The sequence below is a fragment of the Balaenoptera ricei genome, chromosome 8, assembly GCF_028023285.1.
Source record: "Balaenoptera ricei isolate mBalRic1 chromosome 8, mBalRic1.hap2, whole genome shotgun sequence".
NCBI lineage: Eukaryota > Metazoa > Chordata > Mammalia > Artiodactyla > Balaenopteridae > Balaenoptera > Balaenoptera ricei.
Window position 1 is genome coordinate 84287520 of NC_082646.1, and position 14568 is coordinate 84302087.

Consider the following 14568-nt stretch of genomic DNA (forward strand, 5'->3'; position numbering starts at 1 on the left):
AAGTGAGTGTGGCTAGCTGGGTTTGGTTTTCTTCAGTCTTTCAGGAAATGACAAAACGTTCAACCTTTTGAGAGAATTTAACTTTATGTTCCTATATTCAATGCTGACACTGCTAAGAATGAATCATTAAATGTGAGATGAAGGCTAAATGGAAAAAATGTTTAACCAACTGTCCCTTCCCAGTGCTACATTTATAAAAAACTATATTTTGGATATACAGAATACATTTCAATGGCTAGGATATAAGAGGACCAAAAAAGATATTTGTCAATTTTTGAAATTCATTTATAAAAGCATTTTGCATACTTATAGAACCAAATTCTGATGACTGGAATGGTATGTAGAGGGGATAGGAAGGGGAGGTTCTTCATTAGTTAATTGAATGAAAGATTTCTTATAAAGTGCAATAATGGTGCTCATTACATACTTCAAGAAGAGGAATTGAATTCAACATGGAAGGAAAAAAGCTAATTCATCCTTTTTGTAAATCCATGAGCTTTGGTTGCATGAAATAATAACCTTACTTACATAGAATTCAACTAAAAGAGGCTTTCAGTTAACCAGATTTATGTTCCCAGAGTTTTACTTTGGAGAAAAATAAAGAACCCAAAGACCAACCAATTAAATAAATATGTGTATGGTTCATGTTGTTGATTGATAGTTTAATCCTAAGGTGTAGATCTATACTACCAAAAGCATATTTATATATTTTATGCTAGACAATGAGGAATGCCACTTGGGGTGATTTAATTTTTGAAGAAATGTTTTTGAGTGCCTAAGATATGCCAGATGTTGAGATAATCACTTTGGATTAAATGGTAAACTAAAATAGATATTATCTTTGTCCTCATAGAGTTAAAATCTAGTGAAGGACATAGGCATGGGAAAAACTTATTTTTAAAAATTAGGTAAATCAAGACTCAGGTAAGTACTATATGGAAAGTTATGTGATGCTTTAAGAGTGTGTAGTAGACCTAAGTAGGAAGGTGAAAGAAAGCTTTCCCAACAAAGGAGCAGTTGGAAAAGGAGATGAAGAATGATGCAATTATTAGTTTAAGAAAAAAGAGAAGAATTTCTTAAGAGATGAGCTTTAGGAAATTCCCTAGCGGTCCAGTGGTTAGGACTCTTCGCTTTCACTGCCCCCAGGGCCTGGGTTTGATCCCTGGTTAAGGAACTAAGAAAAAAATACACATGACTGGAAATATGATAACTTTTAAAGTGGTAGAAATATTCCCATCCAAAGAGTTTCATTTCATTATTCTTTGAACAAATATTGTCTAGTTGTAGCAAGAAATCATCTAGATTATAGGAATGTGGTGAGGAACAAGAAAAAGTTCCTCACCTTGAGGAGCTTCATATCTGGTAACCCAAGACAAGTTAACCAATAAAGAAATAATTTCATATATTAATAAACTCGGTATAGAAAATAAACTTAGGTAAAGGCTAGAGAGTGAATGTGACAGGAGGTAATTCTTTAGAGATCCATGAGAAATTGTTAGCATAAGGAGGAATACGAGGAGGGTAAACAAGGTGTGAGCAATAATTGTAAGGTCCCTGCACCAGACACTTCATTCCGAAAGGCCAGGGTGCTTGGAACTTGGTGTGGATATAGAAGAGAATGCAAGTTGATGAGGATCTTGGAGTCATAGACAGAATTAAATTTGTACAAGGCCTTCTTGACTGTGGTCAAGAGTTTGGGTTTTATTCATATCAAAGACTTTGGAAGGATTTATGCAAGAAAAAAGAATTAGTAGGCCCTAGAAGTAATTTGGCCATGAATTGATGGTAACATCAATGACAGTGGTAGTGAGAGAGAGAAGTGAGATTTGGGATGTATTAAGGATAGAAGCTTACTGATGGATTGGACTTTCAAGGGCAGGAATAGAAAGGAATCAAGCAGAAGTGCTAGGTTTTTAGCGTGACCAGCTGGGTTCAGCATGGTGCCATTACCAAGGTTTCACCATATTCAATTAAATCCTCATATGTCTTTCACCTTAACACTTGACCACCCATCTATACATTCTTATATTGTAATATTGAGTGCTTACTTTGTACCTTGCAAGAAGCACTACCCTTTAGGGACACAAAGATGAAAAAGATAAACTATGTCCCCACCTTACTGAAACTTCTAAATAGGAACAAATAGACTGGAAAAAAATACGTAAACAAAAAATCCTACAGATTATGATAAAGGAAATAAAACAGCTCCTGGGATAGAAAGTATATCATGGTACCTAAGTTAACCAGGATGGTCAGGGAAAAATTCTTAGGTGGCACCTAAGCCAACATCTATAGAATATAAAGGAGTCAGGCATATAGAGAACCTGGGGAGGGTTTTTAATTTTTTTTTAATTTAGCATTTAATTTTTTTTTCATTATCTACCAAAGGAAGACTTCATGACTCTGACTCTGGTAAGACTAGTTCTTATTATATACTCTTAAGAACAATATTACCACCGTTGTCTTATTTTCCCTACTGTAGAGCATTAACTTCTTTTGATCTTTCTTTCAAAGTAATTTTCATATTCTTATTGATTAAAAAAGTAACACAAAGCTACACTAAATCACATTACAGAAATACTAGTTTCCATTTACTTTACCATTCCCGGTCTAAAATATACATTGTCAATAGTTTTTGCATACTATTCCACCTTTTAAATATACATGTTTATATACTATATTTGCTCTATTTTAACAAAATGATACAGTATTAACTATGTTCCTGTAGTGCTTGTGGGTTTTTGTTTTCATCTGTTTTTATTTTTCACCTTGTAATAATATCTTGCATAGCTTTTACTGCCAACACATATGGAACTTTTCATTGTTTTTAATAGTCACATCATAATCCATTTATGGATCTAACGTTGTTATTTAGTTTCTCAATTTAAGAATGTTTAGGTTCTTTCCATTTTTCACCATTATTATGGATGATTAATGAAAAGTTCTTTGCAATTGTGGAGTGTTTATAAAGAATGTAGCAGAAATGTTAGGTCAAAAAGGTATGCATATTTTAAATTTAATAGGTATTTCTATATTGCATTCCAAAAGCTTATATCACTTTCTTATAAAACTGTAAAGTACCAATTTACAGTTTTCTTTGATAAGATTACATATTAATGTATCATTTTTATGTTCAGTTCCTTGATAACCAGTGAAGTTCATGTTGATGCTGTCTCTCTTCTAACAGATTCCTCACTTCTAACTTCACTTATAAATGGTAATGCTTTAATGGCCATTTGTCTCTCCATTCTAAATTTCTTTCTGAATTTCTGAATTTCATTTTTATTGTCCAAACATGCCTCACATATGCAAAACCCCAAATCAAAACAGCTTCAAAATTTAAAGGAGGTATTTGCATTCTTAGCAATGAACACAATTTGGAATATGAGAAAAACTTTGTGCGAGGCTAGTATTTGTGCAAATGAAAGAGAGAGCATTAGAAGCTGACACTGTAGTACTCTGCTAGTGGCAGTCAATTCTAGAAGTTTCCATTGGAAGATATTCCACATAGATATCAAAAACAATAAACTGTGTACAAGGGTCAGTAGGGAATATACTTCACTATTATTGGGTAGAGCACCTATATCTGTGTGGAAGTTACTGAGGATTTTCCTTTAAACACATGATGCATTTTTCAAGTGTTCCCTGAATACTTAGGAGAATAAATCTGTATGTGTTAGGTTTCATCTATTAATTCTACTTTATCAATCATATCGTTCTTATCCTTTATGCATTTTATTCAATATCTTAAACTGGAGCAACATGTTCCAATGAAGAATAAATAAAGCCACAAGTGACATGATAACATTTCTTCTGGAGGGTTGATATCAGTATAACGCACTGGGAACTTCTGTTAAAGTTTGATTTTGAGAAGTGCGACTGTTATGTATACTTTATATACTTGAGTATTTTGTCTATTATATACAGATAATGGTTTCATAAATGTCCATTAATGTCATTTACATCTCTAATACATTAAATGCTTTATATCTTAAAATGCTTTATTTTAATTTTGCATATAGATATTTATTAATCAGGTCTTTACCTTGGATGTAGCTTGTATCAATTTAAAATGATTGTCATCTTCCCTTTGCATTACATTCTGATTTATCTATTGAATTTTTGTTTCCATATTATTCTCTAATGCACATGCACATTTAGGAATCCTTTTTTTTTTTTTTTTTTGACTAGTTTTATTTTTTTTTAGAACTGTGTAAGTAGGAAAGCAAGATATAGTATTTTGGTCTACTTCAAGAAATCATGCTTTATAATGGTGGAAATTGCTGTTTACGTTTATTAGAAATCTGCTTATTTCATGTTCTTCTGCTGTTTTGTTTTTTGCCTTTTGTTTTACATTGATTCTATTTCCTTTCTTTAGTTTCTTAATTTTTAAAAAATATACTTTGGAAGTTGGGTGGTAGAGTCTGTTTTTAATTGTGCTGGTGGCAACCCTTATGTTATAATTAACATATCGTTATGATTAAACTCATCTAACTTCAGATTAGAAACAAAACAGTAGCTTTTGACTTTTCAGTATATAAAAATGGGAAATTTAGCATTTCTTTATTGAAGTATAGTTGATTTATAATATTAGTTTCAGGTGTATAGTATTGTGCTTCAGTACTTTTATGTATCATACTTCATTGAAAGTTATTACAAGATAATGCCTTCAATTCCCTTTGCTATACAATGTGTCCCTGAGGCTTATCTATTTTATACATACTAGTTTGTATCTCTTAATCCCATACCCTTAATTTGCTCACCCCTCTTCCCTCTCCCCTTTGGTAACCACCACTTCGTTTTCTATATCTGTGAGTCTGTTTCTGTTTTGCATATATATTCGTTTGTATTATTTTTTAGATTCCACATAAAAGTGATATCATACAGTATTTGTCTTTCACTGTCTGACTTGTTTCACTAAGCATAATATTCTCTAGGTCCATCTATGTTGCTGCAAATAGAAGAATTTCATTCTTTCTTGTGGCTGAGTAATAGTCCATTGTGTGTATGTGTGTGTATGTGTGTGTGTCTATATATATATACACACACATATATATATGTATACCACATCCTCTTTATTCATTTTTCTGTTGATGGGCACTTGGATTACTTCTTTATCTTGACTATTTTACATAGTGCTGCTACGAACCTTGGGTTGCATGTATCTTTTTGAATTAGTGTTTTCTTTTTTTCCAAATATGTAGCCGGGAGTGGAATTGCTGGGTCATTGGTAGTTCTATTTTCAGTTTTTTGAGGAACCTCCATATTGTTTTCCAAAGTGGCTACACCAATTTACATTCCCACCAACAGTGTATGAATGTTCCCTTTTCTTCACATCCTCTCCAACATTTGTTATTTGTAGCCTTTTTGATGATAGCTGTTCTGACAGGTGTAAGGTGATATTTCACTGTTGATTTGATTTACATTTTTTCTGTTAATTAGCAATGTTGAGCATCTTTTCATATGCCTGTTAGCCATCTGTATGTATTCTTTGGAAAATGTCTATTCAGATCTTCTTCCCGTTTTTTTGATTGGGTTGTTTGCTTTTTTGATATTGAGTTATATGAGCTGTTTATATATTTTGGATATTAACTCCTGTCTGTCATATCATTTGCAAATATTTTCTTCCATTCTGCAGGTTATCTTTTCATTTTGTTGATGATTTCCTTTGTTATGCAAAAGCTTTTAAGCTTAATTAAGTCCCATTTTTAAATTTTTGCTTTTATTTCTTTTGTCTTAGGAGACAGATGCAAAAAATATATTGTTACAATTTACATCGAAGAGTGTTCTGCCTTTGTTCTCTTCTAGGAGTGTTATGGTTTCAAGCCCTACATTTAGGACTTTAATTCATTTTGAGTTTATTTTATATAAGGGGTGAGGAAATGTTCTAATTTCATTATTTTACATGAAGCTGTCAAGTTTTCCCAGCACCACTTATTGAAGAAATTATCTTTTCTTCATTGTATATTCTTGCCTACTTTGTTGCAGATTAATTGACTATAAGTACATGGATTTATTTCTGGACTCTCTATTTTGTCCCATTGATCTTTGTGTTTGTTTTGTGCCAATACCATGTGGTTTTGATTATTGTAGCTTTACAGTGTAGTCTGAAGACTGGAAGGGTTATGTCTCCAGCTTTGTTCTTTTTTTCTCAAATTGCTTTGGCAATTCAGAGTTTTCTGTGGTTCCAAATGAATTTTAGGATTATTTGTTCTGTGAAAACCATCATGGGTATTTTTATACAGATTGCATTAAACTTATAGATTGCTTTGGGTAATATGGCCATTTTAACAATATTAATTATTCTAATCTAAGAGGACAAGATATCTATTTCTTTGTATCATCTTCAATTTCCTTCATCAGTGTTTTATTTTTTCAGAATATAGGTCTTTCGCCTCCTTGGTTAAGTTTATTCCTAGGTATTTTATTCTTTTTGATGTGATTTTTAAACAGGATTTTTTTTTTTTTTTTACTTTCTCTTTCCGATAGTTCATTATTAGTGTATAGAAAAGAAACTGGTTTCTGTATATTAATCTTGTACCCTGAAACTTTGCTGAATCCATTTATTAGTTATAATAGTTTTATGGGTGGAGACTTTAAAGTATCATGTCATCTGCAAATAGTGACAGTTTTACTTCTTTCTTTCCAATTTGGGTGCCTTTTGTTTTTCTTGTTTGATTGCTGTGGCTTGGACTTCCAATGCTATGTTAAATAGAAGTGAGAGTGGGCATCCTTGTCTTGTTCCTGAATTTCACCATTGAGTATGATGTTAGTTGTGCATTTGTCATAAACGTTCTTTATTATGTCGAGATAATGTTCCCTCTCTACCCACTTCGATGAGAGTTTTTATCAAGAATGGGTGTTGAATTCTGTCAAATGCTTTTTCTGCATTTATTGAGATGACCATGTGATTTTTATCCTTCCTTTTGCAGCATATTGAAGGGTCTTGTTTTTGTTTTTTTGTTTTTTTTTTATCCAGTTAGCCTCCCTGTGTCTTTTGATCAGAGCATTTAGTCCATTGATACTTAATTATTGATAAGTATGTACTTGTTGCCATTGTATTACTTTTTTTCTGGTTGTTTTCATAGTTCTCAGTCCATTTCTTCTGCCTTTTGTTTCTTCTGTTGTGGCTTGATGATTTTCTTTAGTAGTAGGCTTGTGCTCTTTCTTTTTAGTTTTTGTGTATTTACTGTAGGTTTTTGATTTTTGGTTGCCATGGGGTTCATATACATTGACCTATAATTTTATCTACTTGTTTTAAACTAGTCATCATTCTGAAAAACCTACATTTTTTACTCCTCTCCCCTTCATTTTGTGGTTTATTTATTTATTTTTGGCTGTGTTGGGTCTTCGTTTCTGCGCGCGGGCTTTCTCTAGTTGTGGCGAGCGGGGGCTACTCTTCATTGCAGTGCATGGGCTTCTCATTTCAGTGGCTTCTCTTGTTGCAGAGCATGGCCTCTAGGCTCATGGGCTTCAGTAGTTGTGGCATGAGGGCTCAGTAGTTGTGGCCCATGGGCTTAGTTGCTCCATGGCATGTGGGATCTTCCTGGACCAGGGATCGAACCCATGTCCCCTGCATTGGCAAGCAGATTCTTAAACACTGCACCACCAGGGAAGTCCCCATTTTGTGTTTTTGATATCATATTTTACATCTTCATGCTCATCCCTTAGCTGTTTATTGTTGTTATAGTTGCTTTTATAATTTTTTTGTCTTTTAATCTATGTACTGATTTATCTAAGTGGTTGATCATCAATCCTTACTATATACTTGCTTTTCCTAGTGGAATTTTCTCTTTCTTATAGATTCTTACTTCTTTCCCACCTAGAGAAAACCCTTTATCATTTCTTTTAAGGTAAGTTTATTATTGATGAACTCTTAGTTTTTGCTTATCTGAGAAGTTCTTTATCTTTCTTTCTATTCTAAATGATATTCTTCCTGGGTAGAGTGTCATAGGTTGCAGGCTTTTCCCTTTCAGCACTTTGAACATACTTTGTCACTCTTCTGGCTGCAAAATTTCTGCAAAGAAATCAGTTGATAGCCTTAGGGTGTTTCCTTTGTATATGACTTTTTGTTTTCCTCATGCAGCCTTTAGAATTCTCTCTTTAATTTTTGCCATTTTAATTATGATGTGTCTTGGTGTGGGTCTGTTTGAGTTCATTTTGTTTGGGACCCCCTGTGCTTCCAGTACCTGAATATCTGTTTCTTTCTTCAGGTTTGGGAATTTTTCAGCCATAATTTTCTCAAATACATTTTTGATCCCCTTCTCTCTCTCTTCTCCTTCTGGAATCCCTATAAGAGCAAATGTTGGAATGCTTAATGTTATTCCACAGATTTCTCAAATTGCTTTCATTTTTTTAAAATTTGTTTTTCTTTTTGCTGCTTTGATTGGATGATTTCCATTATTCTCTCTTCCAGATCACATGTGAGTTCTTCTGTATCACTTAGTCTGCTAGTCATTCTTTGTAGTATATTTATAAATTTCAGCTATTGAATTATTCATTTCTGATTGGGTCATTTTTATGTTTTGTATCTCCTTTTTAAAATGTTTACTGTTTAGAGCAATTCTTTTCCCTAATTCAGTTAACATTTTTATTACTAATGTTTTGAATTCTTCATCTGGTAAATTGTTTTTTTCTGTTTCATTATTTTCTCTTGCTCTTTTAATTGAGAGTAGTTCCTTTGCCTTTTCTTTTTGCTTAACTTTTTCAGCTTCTGTGAATTAATTTAGGTGAAACAGTTAACCTTGTTCTTTTGTGGGAGCATTACTATACAGACTCTGTGTGCCCAATGCCTTTGGTGAGAGAACTGGATTTGACATGGATGAAAGTCACATCTTTCCTCAAGGTGTGCTGGCTGCTATCACCTTGGTAATGGGTGAGTCTATAGATGGAGGGGCTAGAGCTGTCACCGAGTGTGAGGTGGGACTTCGTCTCTGCTCAGTGGCTATTACTACCCTATCAGGAGCAGGGTCTATCCCAAGTTGCTTGAGCAGAAACCTTGAGGGTCATCCTGAGCTGGCTCTATTCCCTTTAAGTGAGAGTCTCTCCCTCTCCCCACACCGGGACCTTTGCCTCAGGGGAGGGGAGTGCTGAAGCAAGTGGGGCCCATGTGCACATAGAGGCTCAATGTGCTGCCTGTGCAGGTGTCTGCAGCTCCACTCAGATGCAGCCTTGTGTGCAAGTCCCCTATATCTCTTACAGCTGATCACTGCCCCCTGCCTCTGCTGCCCCTGCCCTATTGTAGAACCACTCCACAGGGCTGGTGGGACATGGACCCTCAGTGTGTATCAGGATGTTAGTTGTGGTGGAGCAACTGCCATCAGAGATCTGGGTGGTTTCTGAGGTACTGCTTGAGTAAGTGCCAACAATGGCTGCTATCGCCCCATCCAGGCTCCACCCTGGGACCAACCCAGTTACCTCTCTGTCACATGGTTGAGTCTTTTTTCTGGTCATAGGTGCTCCAGACCGAGTGCTGTGTGGTGGCATAGATGAATGGGGCCAGAGTATTCGCTTGGCTCAGGGGTGCATAGCAAAGCTGTCACAGGAAATTGGCAGCTGCTAGGGCAGACCTCTCCACCTTGCCTCATGAGCAAGTCCCATTTGTCTCTCACAGCTCATCACTCTCACCACCCTCCATGACTCCCACCCTGTTGTGGAACTGCTCTGCAGGGCAGGCAGGGCCCTTGTGATCTCTCTGCATTTATGGGGGGGTGAGGTGTGATGGAGCAGTTGCTGTCAGAAATCTAGTTAGCTTCTGAGGCACTGCTTGAGTAAGCACCAGCAATAGCTATTGCCACCCACCCCCCAGGCTCCTCCCTAGGACCAGGTTGCATCTGTTTCCCATAGGTCTAGTCTTCTCCCTGGTCATGGCCACCCCAGATCCAGTGCCATGCTGCGGTGTGGAGTGAGTGGGGCTGGAGTTTCACTTGGCTGGGGCTGGGGCATGCAGTGGGTCAGTCTCTGGGAACCTGGCACCCACTAGAGCAGATTTGTCTCTGTCCTGCCTCAGGGGATAGCCAGTAAATGCATTCCTCGCAAGTGGAGTCCAGCCTTCCCCAGTCCTTCTGTTTGTCCCAGCTGTCCTCCAACCCACCAAGGGGGGCTTGTCTCCTCTCAACCTGCTCACTCCCCAGGGTGTGTGTCTGCCCATGTAATCTCCCTTTTACTCTGAGTCTCCTCCCAGGGACACAGGTCCTGACCTGATCACTTTTCTTCCCTTCCTACCTGATTACGTGTGTATCTTTCTTACAGCCTTGGTTTTACTGGAGTCTTTCTCCCAGTTTCCAGTTAGTTTTAGTGAGAATTGTTCCACTATAGATGTATTTTTATGTGTTCATGGGGAGAGGTGAGCTCCAGGTCCTCTTACTCAACCATCTTGATTTCCTCCTCCAGGCATTTTTCAGTTATTTGTTCCCAACCAAACCTATTCTGTTTTACAAGTTTGCAACTCTGCAGATTATTTTTTTCTTTCAAATACAAATTACTACTACCTTGTAAATGATTATTTACATTATTTACTCCTTTTATCATGTTAACTTATTCAGTGCTCACTGATATTCTTGACCAACAACCCTGACAAATTCATTATTTCAGTTCTTTTCAGTATACCTGAGTAATACATTTAGAAAATGACCTTAGGTGATATATATTTTGAGAACTTTACAGCAAATATTTTCCTTTTATCTCACATACTAATGATTATGGAATGGCATAAAATTTTAGGTATAATAAAAATTTTCCTCAAAGCTATTTAGATACTTCTTTTCCCCTTTGCCTATTGTTATAGAACAAGTCAGAAAGCTCTCTCAATGGCCAAAGATCTATCTTTCCCAATGGCTAAGCTGAAAGAATTGGAGAAATAAAGTTAACAATAGGAATTTGGATTATAACCCATAGAATATAAAAAAAATCCATGGTTTTGTGCTGATGTAAATAAATAATTGAGTAAATATAATTGGGGGTAAGGGACAGCTATCTTTATGAAATACAATTTAAAAATGGAGGTAGAATGAGGGAAATGGAAAATCTTATTAGAACTTTACAGTAATAATTATCAGGCAAGATCTACCAAAGGAATGTAAAATTAGGGAGCGTTAAGTGTGAGGAGAGATAGGATATTTGTATAGACTCAAAGTATCTCCCTCAGGATATCTATTAATTACAAAAGGAAAAAGAGTAGTTTTATAGTAGAGAAACCTGACAGCACCTTAATGAAGTGATCAATGTTACCGTTGCTAGTAAAATGACATATTGACATTTTGTGGCCCCTGCTATGAACTGGAGAAAAAATATCACTTTTGTGTTACCTTTCCAAAAATGTGTAACTTCAGTCTAATAATGAGAAACTTTCAAGCAAGTCCCCAGATTGAGAGATATTCCTCAGAATAACTGAGCAAACCCTCAGTTGTCAGGATTGTGAAAGACAAGGAAAGACCAAGGAATTGTCACGGATTGGAGGAGACTAAGGAGACAACTAAATTTAATGTGGGATCTAGTAATATGTCTTAAAAGAGTATTAGTAGAAATACTCATGGAATCTGAATAAAATGTATAGTTGAGTTTTAAAATAGCAAAAAATAAACAAAAAGAAAAAGACCTTTTAAGTAAGCCAACAAAGAAATGAAACAAAATGAAAAAATATTTAGAAATGAGTAACAATGAGGATAGAGCATTTTAAATATCTGGGAAGAGATCAAAATAATTAGAGGCAAAATTATAGCCATAAATGCCTTTGTTAGAAATAAATATTTAATTTAAAAAAAATGAAATAAGCATTTAAATCAAGAAATTAGGGATGGGAGAACAATAAAATAAATCCAAAATACTTATAAAGGTGGACTTTGTAAAGGTTAAATAGAAATTTTTAATTCTTTTAATTAAACGAATAAAGTGTAAAGTGATAACACAAGAGATTTGATTAATAAAACTGTTTTTATTTTAACAGTGACAAATTAGCTGAAAAATTGGCAAGTCTACTACAAAGAAACAAGGGAAATTATTGATAAACAACTAAGAAAAAATGTACTTATAATAAATACAGTGTACAACTTTAAATCATTAAATTTAATAATCAGATGAAATGGGCAGTTTTCTAGGAAGAGCTGATATAAGAATAAGTAGAATCAATTTTTAGTTTTAAAAAATCTAATTAGATCAATAAACTGAGAAAATATGTTTAAAATAGTAGAAGACCTATTAAAAAAAAAGCACAAACTCATTTTTGAGCATATTCAAGATTATTTCCAGGATAAAAACCACATATTATATAGAGGAAATTCTCTTATCTAAGAGAGAATACACTGGAGTATATTTTTTTAAAAAAATAATAGTGTGCTGTGCTTCAACATGGAAATATCCTGTATCATAAAGATGTCAGTTTTTTCCAATCAACATTTACAGTGCAATTCTACTCATAATCTTTAAAGGATTTTCATGAAACTACCAAGAATATTTGAAAACCAATCTGGAAGGTCAAATACACAAAAATGCCAAAGAAAAACCTAAAGAGAGAAGAAAAGCCAGTTGCATACAAAAGATGAGGAATTAGAACAGCATCGGATTTCTCAGCAACACTAGAAAATGGAATACATACAGTAAAGCAATCTTTAAAGTTCTGAAACAAATTAATTGTGCCAGTTTTCTACCATATACCTCCAGGTATTTCTCCACCATAGTCTCTACCTCAGGAAACTAATCTGTATGCAAAACATCAGTGGGATCTCTTGGCCCCCTCCTTTAAGATGTGTGTGTGGCCAATGCAAAGCCAAGCAAGAAATTCAAGGAAGGAGGAGAGTGAGGCAGCCTTGTATAGCTTTGACCTTGAACTAAAGATTGCTCCTCCTGAAAGCTTCATTCTTTACACAGACTTTTCTTAAGAATTTCAATAACCACCCCCTCTTTGTTCCCTTGGGCCTAAAATTGGTAATAGTTTGACTCTTACTATTCCAGGGTGCTGCAGTATTTATTGTAAACATTTTCTGTATTAACAACTCCTTGAATTATTCTAATTTGATACCTATTTCCCGCAGCGACCCTGACTGGGGCAGTGTTAGATAATTAGAAATAAGAGATAATATAACAAAAGGAGACAATCAATTTAGGGGATGAAATACTTAATTGAGAATAGTTCTAAAATGAGAAAAGTGAAAATAAGAAGGGAAGATATTAACTAACAATTTATTCAAGAAAACTTTCCCTGAGTGATAGTCTTGACTTCTAAAAGTCTCCCAGATTACAGTAGCCTACTACCTGTTTGCACAAATGGATAAAAATCTCGACTGATGGTAGGTGGATGGATGGATAGATATTGGGTAGGCCGAAAAGTTTGTTTGGGTTTTTCCATACAATGTTATGGAAAAACCCAAACGAACTTTTTGGCCAATATAGAGAGATATGTCAATCCTAATACATTTGTTATATATATATATATATATATATATATATATAAAACAAACTATTAAAAACCTAACTAATTAAAGTTGTAGTACTGGCTCAAGAATTGATGTATAGTTCTATGTAATGAATAAATAGTTCAGAAACAGGTCTTCGTGAACATGAGGTTTTATTTTATTGCGTAAATGACATTTCAGTACAATTGAGAAATAAATTGTAACATCAAATAGCCATCCCTTTGGAGAGGGGAACAAAAAGAAATAAAATTCTGTAAACTAGAAAGTATTTGAAGAAAAATTACTTACATAATCTTAAAAAAGGCAAATTAGGACAGAAAAAAGGTGGTACACATAAATAGTAAGATGGTAGATTTAAATATGTATGCATGTGTGTGTAGGTGATTATTCACATGTAAATGAGTTAAATACTCCAATAGAAGACAAAGTTTGTTTGAATTCTTAAAACCCTGTATATTGTTTTAAAAAATAAAATCTTAAATATGAGTAAATAGAAATTGAAATAAAAGTAAACAACAAAGACATACGATGAAAATGTCAACCAATATAATACAGATATAAATGTACAAATATTAGAAAAAGTAGATTTAATATTTTTTAACTTTGTGTGCACCTGAAAACAGCTGCAAATATATATACAGCAAAAGTTTGCAGAACTAAAATCTATAATCATAGAGAGATATGTCCACAGGCTTTCATAGTATTAAATGAAATATGGGGAAAAATTAAGTTTATAGGGGATTTGAACACAATGAACAAATTTGACCCTATTGACATATATAGAGCATTGTTTCCAACATCTGCAGAATATACATTCCTTTAAGACTACATATAGAATTTACTATAACTGGTCATATTCTGGACCATGAAACAATTCTCAACAGCTTTCTTGGGGTTGAAATCATAGTAAAATCCAAGGACTTAACACAGTGTGACTAAATTATACATAATAACAAGATCTACAAATGTTTGGAAATTAAAGAATTAACTTCTAGATAATACAATGGAATAACATGTTCGGATCTTACATCAACCTAAAAAAAAATGCACATCAAATTAAACCAATGGAAGAAGATGAGAAAAAATTATTAAGAATAGAAATTAATGAAATAGAGATAAAATGTTCAAAAGAGAGAATCAATAAACTAAAAGTTGGTTC